This window comes from Eulemur rufifrons, chromosome 7, assembly GCF_041146395.1.
Source record: "Eulemur rufifrons isolate Redbay chromosome 7, OSU_ERuf_1, whole genome shotgun sequence".
Classification (NCBI taxonomy): Eukaryota; Metazoa; Chordata; class Mammalia; order Primates; family Lemuridae; genus Eulemur; species Eulemur rufifrons.
The window spans coordinates 265,458,473-265,483,879 of record NC_090989.1 but is presented as its reverse complement, the minus strand read 5'-3'; the positions used below and the strand labels follow the sequence as shown (position 1 = coordinate 265,483,879).

Genomic DNA, 25,407 nt, shown 5'->3' with positions numbered 1-25,407 from the left:
TTACTCCTACTAAAATTGATAGTTTGCACTTGCAAAGTTACGCTGGGAAAGCGGAAGAGCCATTTATAATCGTGGCTATGGAGAACTAGGGGAGCAGAGTCACACTTGCTGTGGGCTGCAGATCCAGTCAATGGAAAAAATCAGAGAGAAACTGACACAACCTTCTAGCAGCAAAGTCAACTCTCCGTCCTTTGCAGCCTCCAGTGAGGGGCGGCGCCGAGAGAAATTTTGTGTCTTCAGGAAAGTTTAGAAACTGAACTACGAGAGAGGCAGGCTGTACTTCAGGGGATTTGCGGGCTCCGCAATGTGTTCCAGGGCTTTCCAAGTGGGAAGAGGAGAGCAGCAAAATGAAAATGCAACGTGCAGGGGAGCCCACTGGAGTCCCGTAAGCTGTCCGGCGCTGGGGTGAGCACAGGAGGGGGTGGGGTGGGATCCCGAGCTGGCGGCCGCGGGTCTCCCGCCGCGGGTGTGTCGCGTCTGGGGCGGCGGAGTTTGGTAAGATAATGAATGGGAGGCTTAGGTGACCCCCCACCCGCAGGCGGTAAGTTCAGCAGATGAATGGGGGAGGAGAGGGCCGGGGCGCGGGGGGCGTCACAACAGGTAAGGGGACGAGCTGGGGGGAGGGAGTCCAGGGGTGCGGGAGTTGCTACGTGGAGCAAGCAGCAAAGAAAGGAGGCGGAGGAAGAAAGGAGGCTGGCGTCGGCGCTGCTTCTTCGGCCCTCCCTCGGCGCCCCCTCCTCCGCCGCCCCTGCCAGCGCGCCAAAGCCGGGGCCGTAGGGGCCGAGCGGCGGCTGACACTCCCGGAGTTGCGGCTCCCGCGTCCCGGTGCAAAGCGCTACCGGGATCTTGGGCGGACTGGGCCCGGCGCTGCAGAGCCCTCCCCGGCCTCCCGGCCGCGCACGGGCCCCCAGCGGGGTGGGCGCTGGGGGCGGCCCCGCTCTGGGCGACTGCCGAGGGGCGGGCGGAGGGCCGGGCTCGGCTGGCGGCGGGGCGGGGGCCGCCGGGACTGGCCGCGCGGCCTGAAGCCAGCCCGGGGGCGGCGGGAGCGGGACGCGCGGCGGCGGCGGCGAGCGCAGGTAAAGAGGAGGACTCGGTGCGGGGCTGGGGGACTGCGCCCCCTGGGCGCGGAGCCAGTGGCCTCGGCGACCGCTCAGCAGCCAAACGGCGCGCTCGGCTCACACTGTCCAGCCGCAGACCGGCTTTGTGGCTGTGCGTGCGCGAGTGTGAGTGCGCGCGCTCGCCCGTGCCGGGTGTGGGTGGGTGTGCGTACACACGAGCCGGCCTGCGGGAGGCGAGGCTCTCCGGGCCTCCTTTACCAACCAGTTGACCGAGCCCCGGGAGGGAAGTGGCCGCAGCCGCCCGGGCCGCCGGCTCTCCTGTCGCTCGGCCAGGTCAGTGCGCCCTGGGGCCCGCGCTGTGCGCAGTGTCTGCGGCCGAGACCCGCCCAAGTGACACGTAGGTGGCCTCCGGTTACCTGGGTCGGGGTGGAGGCATGGGAAGGCTTGCGAGGGGCCCTCGAGGTTCCCCCAGAGCCGCGTTCCGGTGGACGTGGACGGCTGGGGGGAGGTCCCCGCACCCCGCAGCGCAGAGCTGCTGAAGGCGCGGACTCCCGCACCCCTTGCTTTCTACAGTCGACTCAGTCGTCCCTCCCGGGCTGAGGACTTTTCGCTAAGTTTCTGTCCAGCCGCCTAACAAACATGCTTAAGCAAGTAACTGGGGATTGTAAGGCAAGGGACGGACCTGGTTTTGAGTCGATGGTTTTGAAATCGACAGGCTCCTTTGGCTTGTGTAGGACTCGTTTGTTGTGAATGGATTTGAAGTTTAATCTTGTTTTTCTTTGCTGCCATTTGGCCTTTGATATGTTAAGAGTGTAGGCATTCAGGACTTGTTGCTCCCTCCTGTCTGGGGCCTGAGACTGTTGCTCCCTGCTGCTGCTCCTCTTTATTTTACTTTTTGTTGAAATCCATGGATTTATCGTAAATGCGGGTGCTGTCTTGTTTCGCTATGAATGCATTGTTTACCATTGGAATAGATACATATTTGTAAACGTAAATATAGAAAACGTAATTAGTTTATTAGAGCAGAGTCCTCTATTCATACTTCGGGCTCTCACGGTCTGTTTTTCACCTATTTGGGTGTCATTTGCTAAGCGTAAGCATAACTATGAAGCCAGAGATCTGAGATTTAAAGTCTGCCATTCTGGTTAAAGCGAGACTCTGCACTCGGAAAATTCCAAATTCTTGTAAGAAGTTCTTCCCTTGTCAGATAAAAGATTGGGTCCCCAGGAAAAAGGGTGTATATTAGAGTTATGGCTGTTTGATCCAAACAGATTCCACTAAAACACACGCACACACAGATGTAATGCTACCTCCTTACTCTGCCCTTGATTCTCCGAGTCCGGGTACGAGTGAGCATAATTGCCCCAAATGCAAAACTGTGAATAATGATCAGCGTTTTAAGTATATTAAGGCTGCATTTTTCTTGATGCCATTTAATTTGAGGATAAAGACGCCAAGTAGTAAGAGAAGGAGGTAGGGTGAGGCAGTACAGTACCGTCTGAGGAGCAGGCGGAACCTGGGTTGTCAGAATCCGAGCCCGCACGCGCGCCGCGTCCCCTAGCGGTGCGACCTTAGCCAGGTCAGCTCGGTGTCCTCATCTGGAAAATGGAAGGTATTTGACGAATCTTTGCTGTTCCTTCCAGCTCCCCAAATAACTAGAAACCAATGGGTGGTAGTCCCATGTTAGCACAGCAGGTACGGAGTAAAGGGAAGTGAGAGTGCAGGAGGGCCAAGAAGGTGGAAAAACCCCAGCAACAGGGGATGCCTGGAGGGGAGAGAACCTATAGTTGGGAGCTGATTTCTTTCATTTTTTCTTTCCTCCTCCTCCAGGCAATCAGTAATACTCCTCCTGCCTGCATCAATCTCGTTACCCTTATTATTTAAAGCTTGTGAGTCTGCTTAGCTAAGGCGAAGTCAGGGTGGTCCTTGGAGTCTGACCTCTAGTATCACCTGATGGACTTTTCATGTGCATCATTGTCTCTCAGGGGAACAGCTGCAGCCCAGTGCTGTGGGTGCTCAGCATGGATTTCAGTATCCCTGGGAGTGATGGGAAAAAATAACAGAGGGGGGAATGTAAGTGGCAGCCCTTTCAAAATTTCTATTTTCATTCAAAGCTAATATTTTCCAAAAACTAATTTGATTTTTTTTTCAAATTATACCTTAGACGTTGCAAGGTTTTACTGAATCTCTTCTGTACTGACCTACTGGAACATGCAAAGAAAGTAAAAATCTCACTTGCTAAGACTTTCTGATACACAATCACATTCAGTCTGAAGTTAGTGATATTTAGGGCCAAAAATCATTACAAATGCTTAGTAAGGAAAGTTGCAATCTGGGCAGAATACCCTGTATCATTTTCACTGGGAAGCTCCAAGTATTCAGCAAATAACACTTTTGGAATTCAGTTTGAGGTCAATATTTTAATGTCCGTGCTTGATGTGTGGCCTGTCTTTAATGTTGGTTTTGTTTTTGGTTTTTTTTTTTTTTTTTGCTATCAATATGCCCACACCCTTGAGGAACATGATTTATTTATAAAGTGAAGTGTGATGTAATAAAAACTCAAACATAAGCTCTTGGTTTAGAGTCTGAAAAGTGCTCTGGTCTTGTTAAGTCAGCATCATACTACTGTGTAGTTTCTTATTTTTACATATCCTGTTACACCAAAAGTCCCTGTAGTGTTGTTATATAAATATGGAAAACTATTATGGATGTCTTAGAAAGTTGGGAGAAAAGAAGGAAATTTTAATTTGACAAATAATGCTGAATTCTTTTCATGTGGCAGATACAAGGATGATGACAAGGAAACTCCAGCAAGAGCTACAATGCAGGAGGAATAGATGCTTTAGTATATATGCTGAAAATATATATGCTATATTGCGTAACTGGGTGGTAGATGTAGAGTCCAAGTCCATCCTTTGGCATGCCAGGGAATGGAGAATTTTTTAAACTCTGAGACAGACTTCACAGAGCTTGAAGAATGATGTCTCTCTCTCTCTCTCTCTCTTTTTTTTTTTTTTTTTTGAGACAGAGTCTTGCTCTGTTGCCCGGGCTAGAGTGCCGTGGCATCAGCCTAGCGCACAGCAACCTCAAACTCCTGGGCTTAAGCAATCCTTCTGCCTCAGCCTCCCAAGTAGCTGGGACTATAGGCATGTGCCACCATGCCCGGCTAATTTTTTCTATATATATTTTTAGTCAGCCAGATAATTTCTTTCTATTTTTAGTAGAGATGGGGGGGGGGTCTCACTCTTGCTCAGGCTGGTCTCGAACTCCTGACCTTGCGCGATCCTCCTGCCTCAGCCTCTCAGAGTGCTAGGATTACAGGCGTGAGCCACTGCGCCCGGCCATTGATGTGTCTCTTAAAAGATGAATGGTGGGAGAGTGAAGATGAGGGTAGTAGTCAGAGTCCTGGGTGATGAAGGCTGGAAAGTTACAAGGTGGCAAATTATGGGGGACCTTGGGTGTTATTTTAAGGAGCTGTGCTACCTGGGGAAGGGGAGGGGAGGAGGAAATATTATTTAAACCCAAGATGCAGGAAGATACTGGGTAACCCATATTGGGAAAAAGGGGTGCAATGATTGAGGGGTGGCTGGGCTCTTATTCTGTTACATTCCATGGCAACTCATGGCTGCTAAGTTTTAGGCCATTTTATCCAGATTATTTAAAGGCTGTAGAAGAGACTAACGTGGTTTCTTCTTCCCTATTCTCTCCAAATTGATAGTGCTCTTTGTGTTTCTGAGACTTTTAATTTAGTAAAAATTAATTATGCTATTGGGTTATATCTGGACCTTTGGGGGCCTTTTGAATAGGTGGGTTAGAATCACTCTGCAGCCATGGAGCTGACCAAGAAAACATTCTCTCTCTGTCTGTTTAGGGAAGAGCTTGCTGGTTAATGCTAATTTAAACATGACTGTCTTCTGGCAACTGGCATTCTTGACCCTGTTTATTTTATACATGGTATTTAACCACACTGGTTGAGTATTTGCAGCACAGAAGAAAAGAATTATTATTAGTTTGAAAATTGGCAATGCCCCTGTAAATGATGGGAGAGGAGGTGGGAGAGGAGAGGGAGAGAGCAGTACCCTGGGTACTGCAGTGAGGGCTGACGCAACTGTGAGAATGCTTTATTAAATTTAACCTTCAATAGAAGTAGCTTGCTCAACCCTGTACAATAATACCTCTTTAAGAGTTTTTTTGTTTTCTGGTCAACTGCTGGTTTTTATTATTATTTTTGAAATCCCTAGAGCTGAAGTGTTTAGTTCATTATCTCTCAGGTAGGAAGAAGCTCTGTGGGACCTATTTAGGTGTTCAGCAGCTCTGTAGGTTCCCTGTCACACCCCAATACCTCCGCGTTGCAGGTGGGAATGGATAGGTTTTCAGCTGCATGTCGAAAGTGGAGCTGATTTGGGTGTCTTTTCATGGCCCTTGAATCTGGAGATGTTAGCTACCCAGGAGAGAGAGAGTAAAAAGAAGCTAACCTAATCTCTTTTAATTATCTTCTGAATACAATTGGAATGAACGATTCTCTCACCAGTTTGTTTTATCCTCTGCAAAGGAACTTGAGCTTGGCGTGTTTAATAAGTTAGTTAAGTTGAAGGAACCCTAGGTTAGTATACTTTATTTCTTAGGACACATTTTTGTGGGGGAGGGAGCAGGGATGGTGGTGGCGGTGGTAATTTTGATTAAATTCCCTGGCATTTTTTAAAGCAGGTTAGTATTATTTCAAAGCAGTGGTGGCGTTACTGACTTGTGGAGATGGGCCAAAGAGAATTGTCTTACTACTTGCATGTTGGTTCCTGTCATCTGACCAGTGCTATCGAAGCTTTAACCCTGAAGTTCATCTAAAATTTAAATTTGTTTTTTCCAGAAAGGAAAGAAGACTGTTTTACTGCATTCATTGTATTTAGGTTATAATTTATTTTCATTTTGTGATACTATTTTAAAAAACCTGATATAATGACAGGGCAGACCCTTAACTATAATCACTTTAGTCACAGTGTGAAGACAAACATGAATAAACCTGAACGAGGTAGATCAGGCTGTGTTTGCTGTATTAGGAAAATAAAGAAAAATGAGTTCAAAACTACCCTTTTTCTCTAAAAGAGAAAGTAAGTTTGACTAATGATACCTGGCCATGGATAACTCTCTATGGTGGGATTTCCAAGGTTGTAACTGTTAGTTAAAGGAAATTTTCTCCATTATGGCCCTTATGTGTGCTTATGGTTATTAAGGTTGAGGATTCACTACACAGGGACTGCTACTGTGAACTATTCCTTTTCAGCAAGTTTACCTTTATTTATTTATTTATTTCTGAGATGGGTCTTGCTCTGCTGCCTGGGCTGGAGTGCAGTCATGTGCTCACTTCACTATAGCCTTGAATTCCTGGGCACAGGTGATCCTTCTGCCTCAGCCTCCCAAGTGGTGGGATTATAGTTGCATGCCACCGCACCCAGCTAATTAAAGCATTTTTTTTTTTTTTTTTGTAGATGTGGGGTCTCACTGTGTTGCCCAGGCTGGTCTTGAACTATTGGCCTCCAGCCACCCTCCCGCCTCAGCCTCCCAAAGTGCTGAGCCACCATGTCCGGCTTTACTTACTTACTTATTTTTGGAGACAGTCTCACTCTGCTGCCCTGGGTAGAGTGCAGTGGTGTCATCATAGCTCACTGCAACCTCCAACTCCTAGGCTTAAATGATCCTCATGCCTCAGCCTCTTGAGTAGCTGGGACTACAGGAGCATGCCATGATGCCCAGCTAATTTTTCTATTTTTAGTAGAGACAGGGTCTTGCTTTTGCTCAGGCCAATCTCGTACTCCTGAGGCCAAGCAATCCTCCCGCCTCGACCTCCCAGAGTGCTAGGATTACAGGCGTGAGCCACCATGCCCAGCCTATTTATTATCTTAAATGTCAAAACAATGCTCTTGATTTGACTTCATGCCAATCTGCTATACTCAATTTTCCTTCTCTATGTCCACATGGTTCTCCTTGACAAATCCCTAACTGCCCCCATTCTAAAATTCTGCCCTAATTAATGGATATTCCTGGCTCTTTGGAGGGAAACATGGTTCAGAGGAAGAGGAAACAAGTTCTGTTCAACCCCAGGAGCACTTAATTGATTGCTTGCTACATAGCAGGTGTTGTTACTAGGGGTGAGTGTGAATAATTTGAGATTCCTACCCTCCAGGAGGAGCTTACAGACATATTAACAGATAATTACAATTCGGCACAACAAGTGTTATAAGAGAGATAAGCACCAAAGACCCTCAGGGTTGAGATGTGGGTGGGAGGGTCCAGGAAGGCTCCTGCAAGATCAGGGTCTGGAAGGACCCTAGGGGATAAATCAAGCCTAGAAGAGGAAAAAGGAGATCAAAAGGCTTTTTATTTCTAGTTTTGCTATTGCTGGGTAAGTCGAAGTGCCTCTCTTTTTATATCTATAAAATAAGAATAAGAGTTGATATTATCTTGTTGCTAATTCTAGTTTTCATGTATTATTTGTTCCTCAGTTTATTGCTTTATATTTTCATTCATTCATTCCACATTCAATAGGTATTTGTTGAGTACCCACCGTGTACTGGGAAAATAGCACTGCAGGAAACAAGACATGTAGGGTCCCTTCTCTCTTGGAGCTTGCATTCTATCATTATGTTAATACCAGAAATTCTTTTGAAATGCCTTCAAATATAGTGGTATGTCTGTTGAGTTCTTCAGTTTCTGCAGAGTAGTCTCTGTGCTTTCAGGTCAGTTAGTTTTTTCCTCTTAGGGAAGGAGACACAGACACAGTATCCTCACCTTCGTTTTAAAAATTTGAGATGTTTTGCCAAGATTTACCAGTTAGTTGTAAAGTCGAGAGACAGACACAGCTGTGTTTTACCTGTAGCCTTGGCTTGCTTCCAATTCAATTTTGGATATTCTTACCTTTAACCCAACTTGTGTTTGAGTTTCTATGTTCAGTTTATGACTTGCTTCCTAGAATAATCCCAATCCTAGTGTTTGTGGGAGGTTAGACTTACTTTGAGGTCACACTATCATGGTGCTTTGCTTTGTTAATGTATTTTACTTACAGTCTTGTTGAAGTCACTCAGGGATACAAACACAGTAGAAAGCCTTCCAGCCAGAAGGAGGTAGCCGCATTCATTGATAAAAACACCATAGATGTGTCTAAAGTGCCTCTTCCACCTTACCTATCTGATGTAACCCCTTTGTCATCAGTTAGTTACATAGCCTTTCAAACTCGTCCTTTTACTTAAACAAACCTACAGAAATGTATGTGTGTTTATGCATATTTATGTGTGTTGGATGTGTGTGGGTGTGTTTATATGTACACATGTACATTTGCGTGTATGTCTGTCTGCATTTGTGCCTGCCTCTATCTGCTTTTGCTTTAGAGAGGCTATACTTGAGGCTACCATTAAGCAAGCGAGGTTCGAAGCCAGAAGAGCCTGCATAGGCTCTTCTTGAATCAGTACAATATGACGTTATTCAATTAGGAGTTCTTGTTAGAGTGATATGAATGTCTGTTATGAACGAGGAACAAGAAAACTGTTTCCAGCTGTGTGACAACCCACACAACAAATATTGCAGAGAATATTTCCACAAGAGCTGTGCTTCATCTGGATCTCAGACAAGGGAAGGAGGGGCATTTTGGAGCACGTGTTTAACATCTGTGAGCCTTTTGTTAGGTAGAAAACAAGGCATGGGTGGAGGAAGGCCTATCAACCACTTTGGGAGCAGAGAAGATAGGTGGAGTTATTCATTATAGTCAGGCTTCATTGTGGGAGTATTAAGCGAGGACCCCCCCTTAGAAGTCTGTAATCAGCAGATGATAAGGATAGTGTGTTCTTACCAAGGGAGTAAAACAGCTGAAACAGAATTGCCTTTTGTTAAGGGGCTGCTTTGCCTTCTTGGACTATGATTTGTTGGGAGAAGGATTATTGTCAAGTCACAGAAATGAGGCATTCATTCTGTACCCACTATTTCTTGTATTAATAGTTCCACAGAGAACTGCTTGCTTTACTTTCTGAGTCGACACAGTGGTGTAAAGGTTCAAAGGCTAGGGCAAGATGGCTGACTTTTCCAAATTCAGCACAATCTGTTCTCTGGTCACTTTATCTGAGACCCTGTGAATCCAGTTTCATGCAGCTGAAATCTTGGAGTGCTTCTGTGTCTTTATGCTTGGCTAAGGACACCGAAATAAAAAACAAACAGGCAAACCAACAATCAAAAATGGATGGTCCCTGCTCTCGAGTAGCTCGCATATGGAGCAACGTGGAGAACAATGACTAAGATCCAGTGGACAGTGAGAAATACTGTAAACCAAGGTTTACACAAAGAGCTTTCTGCGTGTCTGAGGATGGAGAAGGTAAGTCAGCCTTGGAGGAGAAGAATGATGTGCAGCCGGATGCTGGCCTTGGTGGACAAGTTGGCGGAGAAGCTCATTCCTTGTAGAAAAGTAGTAACAAAGGCCCAGGGTACTGCCTGAGAGTGACAGGCTTGGGGAAGAGTGCCTGGAATTTACAGGTTATAGCAGGGAGTGGTGCTGGTGTGTGGGGCTAGTCTTGAAGGTTGTGGGGGTAGCATAGAAAGTGCTGCAGACCTGGGGACAAAAAAAAGGGCATGTTGATGTCATTATCAGAAGGGACACGAGAGTATGAGGATTGTTGCAGTGAGGTTTGCTTTTGACATGTCTAAAACATGGCAGATATTTTCAGCTGGTAGCTAGAAATTTGAGTTTAAAGCTTAGCTGAGAAGTCAGAGCTTGCTGTGTTCAGGAGTAATTGTTATTAACATATGTTGGAATAAATGCCAGTGGAATTGATGCAATAAGCTGGAGAGAACTTTTAGAGTGAGAAGAGTGATATACTCAGTATTTTAACAAGCATAAGACTTACTTTGATTCTTTGTATTATTTTTCTTGAGCAGATTAAGATAGTTTTATGGGTTGTCAGACGTTCATTGAGCACCCACTATGGCTTCTATTGATGTGGTAGTTCTGGGATGATAGGAAGGAAATGTGTGAATTTCAGCATAATATTCCTATGGAGTGAACAAAAATCTCTGAAATAATCCATTCCAGCTACTATTGCCTGAAAAACAATTCTTAAAATAATTGGAAGACTGGTAGTGATTTGGGGGCTGAGGGGAATTGCAAATATAGTTTTAATTTACTGTAGGACTAACAGCAGTGTCATATTGTTGTCATTACTACAATAAAAGACACACAGATTTCTCAGAAGAACTTTGGAAATCCCAGTAGCCTAACGATGATACTTGGAGAAACTCTAACAATTTTGTCATGGAGGTTTTTAAAATCTGGTCAAGTAATTTTAAGCTTTAGTTGCCTGATTAAGCAATAACTTCAGGTAAAAAGTAGGATACAGTGCAACTTTGTGCTTTATCTGGCTTAAAAAAATCTTTAAGAATTTATTTCAATTTCTGATAATTTTATGGGCATGCCTTCCTTGCAAAATAGAACAAAGATAAATTTATTCTTATTTTTTCTTTCTAAGCCATTATGATTGTTTAAAATTATAATCATTTCCATTTGACGGCAAAAACAATACCTGCTCATTTTTGAACATTTGGAATGTACAGGAGGTTCGTGTGTAGTTTCACCACTTAAGAATAACTTTCTTATTCCATTTTGGGACACTTTCTTGCAGATTTTAAAATATTTGCTCTTTCTGATTATTTAATGGCATTCTGCTTTCTCTGAGGAGTATGTACACATGCCATTGAAATCTTTCATTTTTAATTTCTAATGATACATAAGTCACACTATTTAATATGTGTCATGTATAATTAATCATTCTCTCTCTGCTGGCTTCTTTTGGTCTCTTTTGAGGGCTGGTGCTTCTTTGCCCATCTTTCAGTGCTGATGTTCCTAGAATTTTATCCTTACTCTAAACCATCTCCATGTGTGAGCTTATCCACATAGTGGACTGTGGTTTCCTGGCCTTTGCCTTGTCCCTTCTGCCTAGAATGTTCTTTCCCAGGTATCCAAATGTTTGCTCTCTCACCATTTTCATGTGATGAGGCCTTCTGTAATCACTATGCTTAAAATTGTATGACCTTTCCCATCTATCCAGCCTACCTGGATATTTTCTTCTCCATTGTACTTACCTTCTTTTGACGTCTTCTTAGATGAGGTAAGGATTTGTTTTTTATTCTTATTTTATTTTCTGTTGTTGTTCCAATGTGTAGTACAATATCTTGCACATAGTAGAAACTCATTTTTTGAATAAAAAAGAATGAACTTATAAATATTTGAATAAGTGAAAAATAGATATCCATCATCTACTGAGCATATTATAGTAAATAAGATAGTCTTGACCTCATGAGATTGACATTCTAGTGAAGGAGATGACCTTTGAACAACTAACTCCTTGTGATTGGAATTAGGGAGAAAATCAGGGTGACCTGGAAGGACATAACAGGGCGACTAACCTTGTCTAAGGGGATGAGGAAAGTTTCTCTGAGAAAGTGGCATTTATGCTGAGACTTGAAGCATGAGTTGAAACTGTGAAGTAGGGATGGAAAAGGAGGGAAGCATTGATAAAGAAAAAGAAAGGCTGGTTTGATGAAAAAAGAAAAACAAAAAATTAGGCAAAACTTTGGTTCTTGCTTCTTGAGTTGAAATTAGTTCATATGTTTTAAATTATGAAAGTAGGTAAGGATAGAAACTTATCAACTTTGCTGGCATTTTTGATGTACAGTGCTGTGTGTGTGCATGTGTGTGTGTGTGTTTGTGTGTATTTTTTTGAGACAGGGTCTCACTCTGTTGCCCAGGCTGGAGTACAGTGTCATCATCATAGCTCACCACAACCTCAAACTCCTGGGCTCAAGTGATCCTCTTGCCTCAGCCTCCTGAGTGGCTGGGACTACAGGTGCACACCACCATGCCCAGCTAATTTTTTTTCTATCTTTAACAGGAACAGGGTCTTGCTCTTGCTCAGGATGGTCTCAAACTCCTGACCTCCCACCTCGGGGCCTCCCAGAGTGCTAGGATTTTAGACACAAGCCTCCGTGCCTAGCCTGTATTTTCAATAATTTTGAAATCAACAGTGTTTTTATTTTTAGTTTTGAGTCAGTCATTATTGACGAAGGAGATATTTTCCATCTGAAAGTGGCAATCTTTTTTTAATGGAACTAGCTTAAATTCTATGTTTTGTGCTAATACAAATTACTGTAAAATTTAGAACAGTACAGGGAAAATAAACGTTCTTGTTAATACGTGCCTTCACTGGGAAAGCTACTAGGTGGTTTAATATGACTTGGCTGAAGATTGCTTTATTGTAGGTAGACTTTTGCATTGATTATTGGTTTTATTCTGATAAGTGAATGTAGGTTGTACAATTTTTATGTCTTGTGGATTAAGGGTTTCTGTTTCCTGAATGCTTGAAAAGAGCATGGTTTTCTAAAAGTGACAAGGACAATATATATTTATTAATTCAGCCACTATAATAATATTATTCATGTCCTCTGTGCCCTGTTTATCTTCTTGAGCTGTTATAAACTGATAATGGTCCCTTAGTATGTTTCTACAAATTACAAATGAGCTCTTATCAATTTTTATAACAATCTGTATGTATTAGCATACTGTTATATATATAAAGGTTTCTATTAGGCCTTTATTATGTGTTTGTCAATATAAAATAACCCTCTATGCATTTGGAACTACATTCTGCTTTTTAATACTACCAGCTTTTTTTTCTTTGAGATGACTTCATCCTTCTTCTGATCTTAAACTCTTAGTGTCATTTTGTTTCACATATTTTTGCCTGTAAGAAACCTTTAATTGGATCTTGTTTTTAAGTACCTCTTAATAGGAAACATTACTTCGACATTTATTATTATAACTGGTACATTGGATCTTCATTCTTACTCTTCAATTTTCTGTTATGAAAGATACGAAAGCCTTTTGTAAAGAGCACTGGCTCGCCAGGCAATACCATTTTATAAGTCCTTATTCATCCAGTAGTTAGCTGCGTGGCCTTGGATAGATGACATAATGTCTCTAGGCCTACAGCTTTTCATTTGTAGAGAAACAACACACAATACATAAATCCTCAATGAATGTTTTTAAAATGCCTGGCATGCTTCATGTATTAGATGCCATTATTGTTATTATCATTATTGATAGATTGAGTCATATGAAATTGCTGGTATTTGACTGCTCTTATAAAAAAGGCAATTTCATATGGTTCAATCTAATGTTATTCTCATATTTATCTGGACAATTGCATCTTTCATATTTCTGAATTAAACCCAGGATTTTTTCTATGTTTATCTATGTGCATGTGGCTCAAGAATATGCTTCTTACCTATCCTTTAATGCCTTGATTTTGGCTTTTTTTCTCTTATATTTCTAGCACTATTGCCAATTTTTGCCTTTTGGTGCACCTTCTTGAGCATTTTAATGGGAAATTGGGAGGAGTTATATTGGGACATTTAGTTCAGTGTCTTTCAAACTGTTTTGTCCATGACCCATAGTTAGACATGTTCATGCATAGATGAATGAAACCATAGCTTTATGTAGTTTACTACATAAACTCTGCTATTTCCTCTATTTTTTCCTATAATAGTCTGTTCATTTTCATTAAAAAAAAGGTGCTGGTTACAAATCAGACGTTTTGCAAACACTGATCTAGTCTGTTGCTATGCTATGTGGAATTAGCCTCATTTGTTATTCAACATCTATTTATTATGCACATTATCAATTACTGTGTAGTAGCTGGGAATTGAGTGGTGAGTCATTTTCACTGGGCATGAAACATACAGCCCAGTGGGAAGGAGGATATTGACCAAATAATCACCCGAATGTATAAATACACAAAGTGATAAATGCTATGAGGGAAAGAGCAAAAGAGATTAAATAGGAAACCTCATCTGACCTTGGGGGTGATTCAGGATTTCCCTGGGGAAGTGAGATTTGATGAGGTCTACAGAATGAGAACGGGTTAACTCTGTAAGGAATACCCAGGGGTGTGTGTGTGGATTGCAGAGTTATGGAAGAAAGGAGTAACGGAAGCAAAATAGAATAGTGGAAGTGAATGACAGGTAGAAGGAGGTCTTTGAGGAGCTGGCATTTTTTGTGATACTTAGTGGGCCTTCCTGTTTGTGATTTTTTTCCCCCTTCACTTGACAAAGTCAAATAGGAATAGAAAAGATTTTTGGGGAAAAATGGGTGTAAGTGTTTGAGTGGTTTTGTATTATGGCAATTTAGTATATTGCTAAATAATAGCATTTATTGAAGGCTTGGTCTATATTAGAAACTGTGCATACATATACAGAAGTGGATTTGGTTAGGTTAAAAAAATACACTTACATGGTGTAATTACCAATTTAGTAACTATGCATAATTTGTAAGAAATTAGAACACCAAAGTTAAGTTTGGGTAAGTAAAGACCAGATGATTAGGTGAGTATTTCATAGCCTCTCCTTAATTTGAAAAATAATGGTAAGAATTATTGCTGTGCTAGGATTCTTATTTTTTATTTATTTTTTTGGCCATGGTAGCATTTTTATGTTCATCTCCTACCCCCTTTTAAAAGCTTCATAAAGAGTTTTAAAGAAATATTAAATTAGAAATCCATAAAGTAAGTTTGAAACTAAATGAGATGGGAGACTGTGATTCAGGTTCCAGTTTTCCTGCTGCTGCCTGTGGGGCCCTTGATAGCACTTAACCTTCCAGGTCGTCAAGTCCTCGTCTTAAAATAGAGGACTTAGAATCAGTTTGCACAAATCGTTCTCCCAGTCCTGTTCTGCAGCTGTATGCTTTCTGTTTTCAACTTTGCTCTGGCTGTTTAATCTTAAAGACTTGACCCACCATTTAGCTATTTTAGTCTGACAGGCTCAAGCTAAACTTGGGAGAACTCCAGGTATTTGCATCCTTCTGCGTCTTTGTAAGGTTAGGCTCAGGTGGCACTAACTTCCTCACATTGGACAACACTGCTAATGCTTCTCCTTACAACATGGAAGAGTGGGCAAAGGTTAGAATTTTCTTGAGCAAATCTTTAAGACTTTAACATCATAGTTTGTAGTTTGACCACACTTGACATTAAATTTTTTTATACTTTCAGATTCAGTGATGATGGAAAAATTCATTATCTTAGGTTTATATGCTAGATGCTTGCTTTGGCGAAATGTGTGCTATCTAAGTTATATATATTCCACATTTTATAAAAACCCATTGAACAAGGGCGATGTTATTTTAAAGAGACTTAAAGGGCTGAGGAATCACATGGAGGACAAATTCAGTTTTAATGACTATTCCAAGTTTAAGTAATATTTTATAGGGAATGGGTTTTATGTGGAAGGGAATGAAAGGTACATGGCAACTCAGCTTTGCTTTTCTTTTTCCCCCCGCAGCTTTATTGAGGTATAAATGACAAATTTTATTCAAAGTATACGTGTGATGATTTTATGTACAAATATATTGTGAAATGATTACCATAATCAAGTTAACATATCCATCACCTCACATTTTTTTTTCTTTTTGTGGTGAGGACACTTAAGATTTACTCTCTTAGCAAATTTCAAGTATACAATACAGTATTATTAACTATAGTCACCATGCTATGCATTAGATCCCCAGAGCTTACTCATTTTATAACTGAAAGTTTGTACTCTTTGGCTAACATCTCCTTATTTCCCCAGTAACTCAGCTTTTCTTACCAGCATATTAAATCTGTTGATTCAAATACATTCAAATATTATTCTTTATAATTCAGAATATTCAATTTTTGCTGGGCTGGGGGGCATACACTTATAGTCCCAGCTGCTCAGGAGGCTGAGGCGGGAGGATTGCTTGAGCTCAGAAGTTCAAGGCCAGCCTGGGCAACATAGCAAGGCCCTATCTAAAAAAAATTCAGTCTTTCAAGTTTACTTATTGTAATATGAATACTTTATTATACTTACTTTCTGCTTAGAAATTGAGGGAAAAAAGATACTTGCTTTTTTTATTTGTCTGAACTCTGCCTCATTTGTAATATTTATTCATGAAGTCCAGGTAAATGGGGATTTTACTTAGTGTGTTTTGGTACTGATTCATCAACTTATATTCCTTTATTTGCTGTTTAATATCTTCTCCTTAAGCTGATTACTCTATGGAAACTGGCAGGACTCTAGGCTCCTGATCTGGGACAAGGCGGGGGCAGGTCACACAGGCACAGGCAATATTTGGGATCAGACTAGGTGTAGGTCCAGGTAGGTAACAGGCAGTACTAGAAATAGGTTGGGTCAGAAGGAGTTGGGGTCATACAGTTAGGTTAGGTTTAAGGCATACAAAGCCAGGAAGAGACACAGAGTGCTCTGATGCACTGCCTAGAATTCCAAGAAAAGCATTCTTGACAGCCCTAGGACAGGAGTGTGGTATAGACAAGAGAAATTTTATTTTCAGATTCGGAAGTATCAGTTGAACTTCTGTGCTTGTTCAAGGAAGTCTCAACACTCAAGCAGAGGTTTTTCACCATGAATTTGGGGAAGAAATCCCAGCTTTTCAAGCATTTGGCCATCTTAAAGTAGAGGGCTATGAGTCACAAATTCTTACCTGATTCAGCGATTAGGAACATTGTTGAATGCTGTTTTTGTAGGAGCAGGAATGAGCCCAGGTTTCATGTCTGAATACATATTTTTGCAAGAGATTTATTGTAAAATATATTTAACATTTGCTAAGGACTGAATTGTGTCCCCCCAATATTCATATGTTAAAGCCCTAAGCCTCAATGTGAGTGTGTTTGGAGATAGGGCTTTTAGGAGGTAATTAGGGTTAAATGAGGTCGTATGGGTGGAGTCCTAATCCAATAGCATTAGTGGCTGTATAAGAAGAGGAAGAAGGAAATCTTTGTCTCCACACATATGCACCAAGGAAAGGCTAAGGCAGCTGTCTGCAAGCCAAGAAGAGAGCCTTCCCCAGAAACCAACCATGCTGGCACCCTAATCTTAGGTTTCTAGCCTCCAGAACTATGAGAAAATAAATTTCTGTTGTTTAAGCTACCTAATCTATGGTATTTAGATATGGCAGCCTAAGCTGGCTAATAAAACATTCCATTAATTTTGACTGGGAAGGAAAGTATTAACTCTTGCCAGTAGCTGTAATGGCAGAAGCTAGTGGCCTGCTTTGGGCTTATGCTGATAAATGGAGAATGTAAAGGATTATTTACCTGCCAAAGTCACTTCCTTTTGCCTTCATCCCATTTTAATGGCAGAATAACTCAGTGGGTAAAAATTTTTCAGTAAACACATCTTAAAGTATTTAAAACTGTTCAACTCGTTTAAAACTATTTTTATGTGAAATACTGCTTAGCGTATTCTTAAATGTTTTCTAAATTATTTTAAAAACCACATTATGACAATATTTCAATAAACAAAACCACTTATATTTGCCACATATTTTCATTTAATTATGTTCATTTTATGGCCTTTTTCATTACGATCTATTATGGTCCACTTTTACCTAGAGGTAACAAATGTGTGTTTTTGTTTCTATCATTTTTTTTTTTTTTTACTCATGGTTATATATGGCAATATAGTTTAAATCATGTTTTTAATAGCCTGGTAATAATCCTTTAAGTTGTTAAACTATTCATTCAATCATTGTCCTATTTTTGGATATTTAGTTTTTTTTTTTTTTTTTGAGACAGAGTCTTGCTCTGTTGTCCCAGGTAGAGTGCAGTGGCATCATGATAGCTCACGATCCTCCTGTGTGAACCACCACACCTGGCTGACTTCTATTTTTATTAGAGATGGGGTCTCCCTCTTGCTCAGTCTGGTCTTGAACTCCTGACCTCAAGCAATCCTCCTGCCTTGGCCTCCCAGAGTGCTAGGATTACAGGTGTGAGCCACTGCACCCAGCCTTGGACAGGTAGTTTTATTTCCCATTTCCTTGCTATTTTATTTATTTATTTATTTATTTTTTTTTTGAGACAGAGTCTCACTTTGTTGCCCAGGCTAGAGTGAGTGCCGTGGCGTCAGCCTAGCTCACAGCAACCTCAAACTCCTGGGCTCAAGCGATCCTCCTGCCTCAGCCTCCCGAGTAGCTGGGACTACAGGCATGCGCCACCATGCCCGGCTAATTTTTCTATATATATATATATATATATATATATATATTTTTAGTTGTCCATATAATTTCTTTCTATTTTTGGTAGAGACGGGGTCTCGCTCTTGCTCAGGCTGGTCTCGAACTCCTGACCTTGAGCGATCCACCCGCCTCGGCCTCCCAGAGAGCTAGGATTACAGGCGTGAGCCACCGCGCCCGGCCCTTGCTATTTTAAAAAACCATTGCACTCAACAGTTTTCTATGTACTTTTCTTAGACTATCTAAGAGTGGGATCACTAATCTGGGAGTAATGTTATTTGGTTTCCAAGTAGATTTAAAAAGGTTGTTAAAAACTTCTCAACTTACAAAAGTAATTCCTATATGTGTTCACTGTGGAACACAAAGCTATAAAGAAGAAAAAAAATAATTATAATCCCCACTTAGAGATAGCCATTGTCAGGTTTATGAGCTATTCCCTTCTAAATAGCTTTTGAAAGCTTGCTGGACAATCAGAATCCTGTCCTTTCTCTTAATGGTATATTGTAATTAGAGATGATCTTAATTCCATTTAGCTACTGTTGCAGTGAACTCACTGCAGTGAACACCTTTGTGTGCAAACCTGTTTTTGCACTTCAGGTGATTTCTTTAGAGTAGATTCCCAGTAACAGAATTTGCTTCCTTAACAGGCAGGGATGATTTTTATGGCTAGTGATAGAAATGATTGAATTGATTTCCGAAACAATGATAACACTTCCTACTCCTACCAGCAGAGTTTGAGAAAAATTTAAAGATAGAAATTAGTAGGAGTGAAATGTCAATTTGTAGAACTTGGAAAATGATTAGAACAATGGGAAACTGATATTGATTGATCCTGGATGACATTAACTGGACCTCATTGGTGGATGTTCTTCTCTCCGCTCTGATGATATCCTTGACTCATCCACGGTTTTGTATTTTAACGGAGAACCCCTTCTACCAAGCTTCCCTTTGTCCTGTTCCCTTTGAATCCATTGACTTTAATATGCCATGAAAAGGTTTGGTTTTGAACTGCATGAATGGATGATAGAATATTCTTGGTGAATATGCTTCTGTGAAATAACTGGTTAACTACTAGAAAATGGAACAAGTACTCTAAAAATGGATAACAAAGAACTAAAAACTAAATCGTATTTAGACCTGTACTTATTTAATGTGTATTCCTTATATTAATCCGTATGAGCTTAAATTTTCTCCCAGATGCCATTGCTGTTACAGCCAGGCACCATTTTTGTGCTTTGGGGAAATAAAGTGAGCTTCCACAAGAGGTAGTTAATTTACCATTTCATCCATTACTGGAATTAGTCACATGTAATACAATTAAACTTGTAATTGTGATTAATGATCACTTATTAGACCCTGGAGATACAAAGATGAGCAAGATGGAGGCCTGCTTTTGAAAAAGTCAAAAACACTAGGGGTGAGAACTAAATTAAAACACTGTGTGATAAATGTAATGTTAGAAGTTAGTTGCATGTGTATTTCTCTACTGAATATAGTGAGATCTAATAAGCACAGAAAGGAAATATGAAAAGAGGAAGTGAGAGTGTGAATTTAGGCAGAGAGCAAGACTAAGGGTCCACCTCAGGGTCTTATCTATGTATTAGAAAAGGGCCACATGTTTTGCTCTCCTTCCTAGTAGTTGACACGAAGAGGGGACACAATCCGCTGTGTGATCCAGAGAGCCCATAGTGTTGCTCATATAGGTCTGTGGCATAATGCCAAAGCTTATCTCAGAAAAGCAATTCTACGAGAGCCAAAGCGAGACAGTTCGGACAAGTATCTCTCTGCTGGCTCTGTCCAAGGGTAGACATTCCATATTCCTTGTGGAATGATGGATTAGATACCTTTCAGGATATTGCCTATTTTGATAAGTACTGAGTAGTAGTGAGTTCAAGGTTATACACTCAATACTGCATCCTCTCTTTGTATTCAGTTAAGTGTCAGCTCAACTGAGGATAGCATGAACAAGGATCAGCCCATGAGCACAAGTATCCAGGCTTGAATATCCACAGGCGTGTTCAGGAGTCTTTTCACTTCAGGGAGTAACAGGAAGAGAAACGAAGGCTCTGACATTTTATACCTTCAGCCAGAATTTGCAAAATTGGCAGTCTATGTGCTAAATGAATTTGGCCTCACATGTGTTTTATTTGTTCAGGTCAAGGCTTTAAAAGATGACATAGACAGGCATTATGATTGGTCCTAGTGCAAGCATAGTTTCTCTGTATCAATGCAAGTTTAATATCTGTTTTCAATAGGCACTTCATGTATTTATGATACTTGTTGGTCCCTGCGGGTATTTGTGATACCTGCTAGTGTACCATCACAGTACAATGAAGTATGTATAAGTTTCAGAGGCAGCATTAAAGAGTCAGTGACTAATCTAGGTGGGGACTAGGGTCATAAGAGGGTTCAGTGACAGGCTAGGACTGGGAGGATAAGTATTTGCCAGGCATAGAATTTGGACAAGAGCTGGTATACCAGGAAGAGTCAAGTGCATGTGCAAAGACAATTATGTGGATCAGCATTATATGTTAGGGAATTTCGGAGTAGATCCAAAGTGCTGGAGCTTAACAAATGGGTTATAGCCTAAGGGGGAAGTAGCTGGAGGACACAGTATGCTGTGCATGAGGAGGTGGAACTTGAGGCAATGGGGAACCATGGAAGGGTTTAAAACAGGTCATTGCCATACTAGATTTCTGTTTCAGTAAGATTATTCTGTACAGCCAAGAGTAATAGTTGCAGGTGGAAAGGACTGGATATCCTTTTTTCCCCTTTATTTATAAAAACCTCTTTATTTTTTCTCTAAGTGGTTTTCCCAAGTACAAAAATATTCTCAAATACACTTGTAAAGTTAAAAGGAAAATATGGAAAAGAAGAGAACGGTGGAATGTCATTTCTCTGAAATTATTTTTGTTTACAAAAATGATAAATGCTTATGGTCAGCATCACAGAAAAATTCAGCCAATTGAAAAAAAATTATCCATAATTACATTATCAGGAGATATCCATAACGTATTATTCCAGCTAACTATTGCTATTTTTTAATCCAAAATTAAATACCTTCAAAAAACGGCCAGGCGCGGTGGCTCACGCCTGTAATCCTAACACTCTGGGAGGCCGAGGTGGGCGGATCATTTGAGCTCAGGAGTTCGAGACCAGCCTGAGCAAGAGCGAGACCACATCTCTACTAAAAATAGAAAGAAATTATATGGACAGCTAAAAATATATAGAGAAAAAATTAGCCAGGCATGGTGGTGCATGCCTGTAGTCCCAACTACTCGGGAGGCTGAGATAGGAGGATCCCTTGAGCTCAGGAGTTTGAGGTTGCTGTGAGCTAGGCTGATGCCACGGCACTCACTCTAGCCTGGGCAACAAAGTGAGACTCTGTCTCAAAAAAAAAAAACCAAAAAAACAATTTTTGTCTTTCATTGTACTGTATGTAAGGAATTGAGGAAAGGCTCAGCTGATACCACCCAGGGTAGGATGGAAGGTATTACAGAAGGGTCCCAGATTAGTGCTTTCCACGTGGACTCCACTGAAATAATGAGGGGGACAGCAGGTTTGACTTTGTATATCCTTTGTCTATCAGTACATCTATTGAGGTGATCATGTGCTTTTTCTCTGATTGACAGATAATTGTATACATTTATAGGTACAATGTGGTATTTTGATACATGTATACAATGTATGATTAAGTGAAGCTAATTAACATCCATCACCTCACTTAACTATCATTATGGTGATATATTTGAAATTTATTCTTCTTTTGAAATATCCAACACGTTATTACTAACTCTAGTCACCCTGCTGTGCAATGGGTCTCAAAACGTATTAATCCTCCTGTCTATCTGAAACTTTGTACCGTTTGATCAATAATTCCCCATTCCCTCCACCTCCCACCTCCCCAGCCTTTGGTAGCCATCATTCTGCTCTCTACCTCTTTAAGTTCAACTTTTTTAGATTCCACATATGAGTGAGATCATGTGGTACTGGACTATCTTAAAGGAGATGATTAGGGCCTGAATTAAGGCAATGACAATGGGTCTGGAGGCAAGAAAGATATTTAGGAGGAAGAACTGATACAACTGTGAGTAGCTATGATAGGTGAGGGAGAGACAGGAGTAATAGTGAATGATGGTGATGCTGTTTAATAAGACGGAGAAGTGAGAGGATAACGAGGGCATGGGGAATGACAACAGACGTTTATTTTCTCACAATTTTGGAGGCTGGAGGTCTGAGATCAGAGTGTCGGCAGGGTTGGTTTCCTCTGTGGTCTCTCCCTTTGACTTGTAGGTGACCATGATCTTTCTATGTCTTGACATGGTCTTTCAGAGGAAAGACCTGCCTGTGTCTGACTTTTCTATTATAAGGACACCAGTCATATTGGATTAGGGCCCACCCTAATGCCCTCATTTTAACTTAACTACTACTTTAAAGGCCCTATCTCCAAATGTGGTCCCATTCTGAGAGACTGGGAGTTAGGACTTCAACATATGAATTTCTGGGGGACACAGATCAGCTCATAATAAGAAGGATGAGGAGTTTGGTACCTGTTGAGCTTGAAACACTAATGGGATGTGCAGCGGGGCATTTAGACAGCCCACAAAAGAGCTCCGGATTTGGTATTTAAAACCATGGGGTGCAGAGAGCGGTGGCACACACCTGTAATCCTAGCACTGTGGGAGTCGAGGCAGGAGGATCACTTGAGCCCAGAAGTTTGAGGTTGCAATGAGCTATGATGATGACACTCTAGTTCAGGTGACAGAGCAAGACCCTGTCGCCAGAAGAAAAAAAAATGTGGGGCTGGATAAAGTTGTCTTTGCCAGCGATACCCAACCTGGGCTCATTTTAAGACTCACCTGGAGGAGCTTTTGAAACATAACCACGTACAGGGCTCTGCTTCACACCAGTTGACTCAGTCTTTGAAAGAGGGACCAGAGCAGCCACCTGGTTATTCTAATGTGCATCCAAGCTTGAGAGAACTGGTCTAGGAGGAGGATGGGGAGTTGGTGGGGAAGCTAGAGAAGAGATCTGGAAGAAAAGGCCCAGCTCATTCAAGTGGTGGGTGATAGGAGCAGGGGAAAGGTGGAGCTTTGAAGGGCTTCCTGCCTGATGTCCACTGGCTTCTCCGTGATGGACATACAGACTGTGGGGTTTCTTTGAGAGGATTTAAAGGCTTAAAAAAGGTGCTGTGAGAAATGGAAGAGAGCACAGAGAAATGACACCATAAATGGCTGCTATTGTGGGCTTGGCCAAGATTAGAACGCATTGATTAATAGTGACAGCTTTACCTTATCCTTAAGTTTTCTCCATGGGTCCTCTGCAGGCTATGAATGGGAGCTCAACAGGCAGTGTGGAGTTTAATCAGGATCAGGGTGTTAAAAGGCAGATTGGCAGAAAGGAGCGTGAGAGGTAGCAGGCTGGTGTGAGGGGAGCCCAGAGGGCTGACTGTGGTATTTCGGCTGAGCATCGTGAGAACTGCATTTAGTTAGGGCTGGTGAAGAGGGAAGAATGAAGGGGCAGGAAGCTGGGTAATTTGATGTCCAAGGGCAGAAATAGTATGTGTGAGTACAAACAGCTGCCTGGATGTGCAGTTCCAGTTAGGGGATTTTGAAGTGTCATGGGGCAATTCTGGGTGATGAGGGGCTAGTTGAGAAAATAACTTGACAGATTAGGTTGTTGGGTATGTTAAAATTGCCCTTGATAATGACTTGCTTGAAGACTGAGTGGTTTGCAGGGGGGCAGGGAGATTTACTAGCTGACCTTTAAAGTCCCTTCCAGACTCATGATTTAACAAAATGTCATTTTTTTTTGAGTCACTGCTTCCTCTCTTCCCCCCTCCACCCTTCTTTTGGTTTTGAAATCAGAAGATAGCGCAATCTGGAAAATAACTGTCTAACCATCACGTTTTTACTGATCCTCTTGTAATTGTAAATGTTTGACAGATTATGTCCTCTTTCAATGCCCTTGGAATCAGTCCATCAGTCCACGTTTCATAGAGTTCACCCGGGGTGAAGTAGTACGTTGGTCAGAAGATGCTTTCCTGTATATCACTGAATTGTCTCCACTAAACAGCTGGCATCCGAGGGCTGTAATGGGCAATTGGACAAGAAGGAGGGGAGTTACTTAAGTTCTTTTTAAGGTAACATTAATTGGATTCATCTTTTACCGCATGGCAAGGGTCATGGTTATTATATTTACCATTTTGGGTTTGACGTTTAATCTCTTGATTGTGAATTGGTTGGTCCTGGCCATTTTCAGATTTAGTTTTGTGGTAGGATGTTTTGTCTGCAGCTTGCATCTGTATTTAGAACTAGGATGAAGTGTAGTTTTTTAAAACCGGGACCCTAAACGGTGAAAAGAATTTTATGAGCACTTTTTGCCTTCATTGTTAGAATGTGGTCTTGTTATATGAGGAAATAAATTTGATCACCATCCCGGAGTGTAAATAAAAGTGACCCTTGAATTTTCTTTTGTTGTTATTATCGCAGCAAATGCAGATGTCAACAGCTTTGCTTTAGAGTTTGCTTATTTGGGGGGAAGTTTTTCTCATCACATAAGGCTTAACGTTAACACAAGAAAATTTGAAAATCGAACTTGTAAGAGTGAAGCTCTAGAACTTTCACAAAGCTGCAGGCTGAATTCAACTGGTCTGTCTTGTAGAGTCACAGAAATTCCCCTTTCTATTGCTTGGGATTTTCTCTCTTTCCTTGCCTGTATTTTCCTCTCCTCTGTTTTGGCAGATTTCTCCAAATTGAACAGTTTCTCAGTTTTTTATCACCCACTTCAAAGGGTCAAGTGTGAGTGAATAATTGCTTTAGGCCACTTATTTCCCCCAGTTCAGCTCTATCTAATACTCTGACCCTCTCCTCATCCTCCTACCACATCCCAGGATATGGTTCTCTTCTTCAGGGGCTGAGCTAGGACCGGAACAAAAGATATGATGACCAATACCTCGTTCTAGTCCCAGCTTTACCATCAACTGGAACCAATCCAGATTGTTCTAGTCCTTTGTGAACTGCCAGGAGATTGAGGGTGTCTGTGTGCATGTGTGTGTGCGCATTTGTGTTTTTTAAAGCAATAACAATTTGGCAAACATGGGGTAAGGCATTGGTTCTTACCTTTTACTGTACCTCAGAATCACCAGAGAGGTGTGTATTTACTTATTTATTTTTTATTAAAGGCTGGTCAAGTGAAGCAGTGGGAGTGGAGAAGGAACAAAGAAATGTGTAACTGGTTCTGATCAATTAGTTGTAGAAACCACTGCACTCTGACCAG

At 41.5% G+C, this 25,407-nt stretch overlaps 1 protein-coding gene across 3 annotated transcripts in view; it reads left to right on the top strand.

The window, feature by feature from the left end:
• Nucleotides 1–280: 280 nt before the first annotated feature.
• Nucleotides 281–25,407, top strand: part of LPAR1 (lysophosphatidic acid receptor 1) — a 130,864-nt gene continuing 105,737 nt past the window's right edge. The window contains exons 1-2 of one of the 3 annotated variants that reach the window (XM_069474545.1): nucleotides 1,162–1,386; nucleotides 11,814–11,893. The gene's annotated coding sequence lies outside the window, so the exon portion shown is untranslated. Of the gene's footprint in view, nucleotides 406–1,161; nucleotides 1,392–11,813; nucleotides 11,894–25,407 lie in introns of those variants that run through there. The other 2 variants (XM_069474547.1, XM_069474546.1) reach the window with 2 other exon arrangements.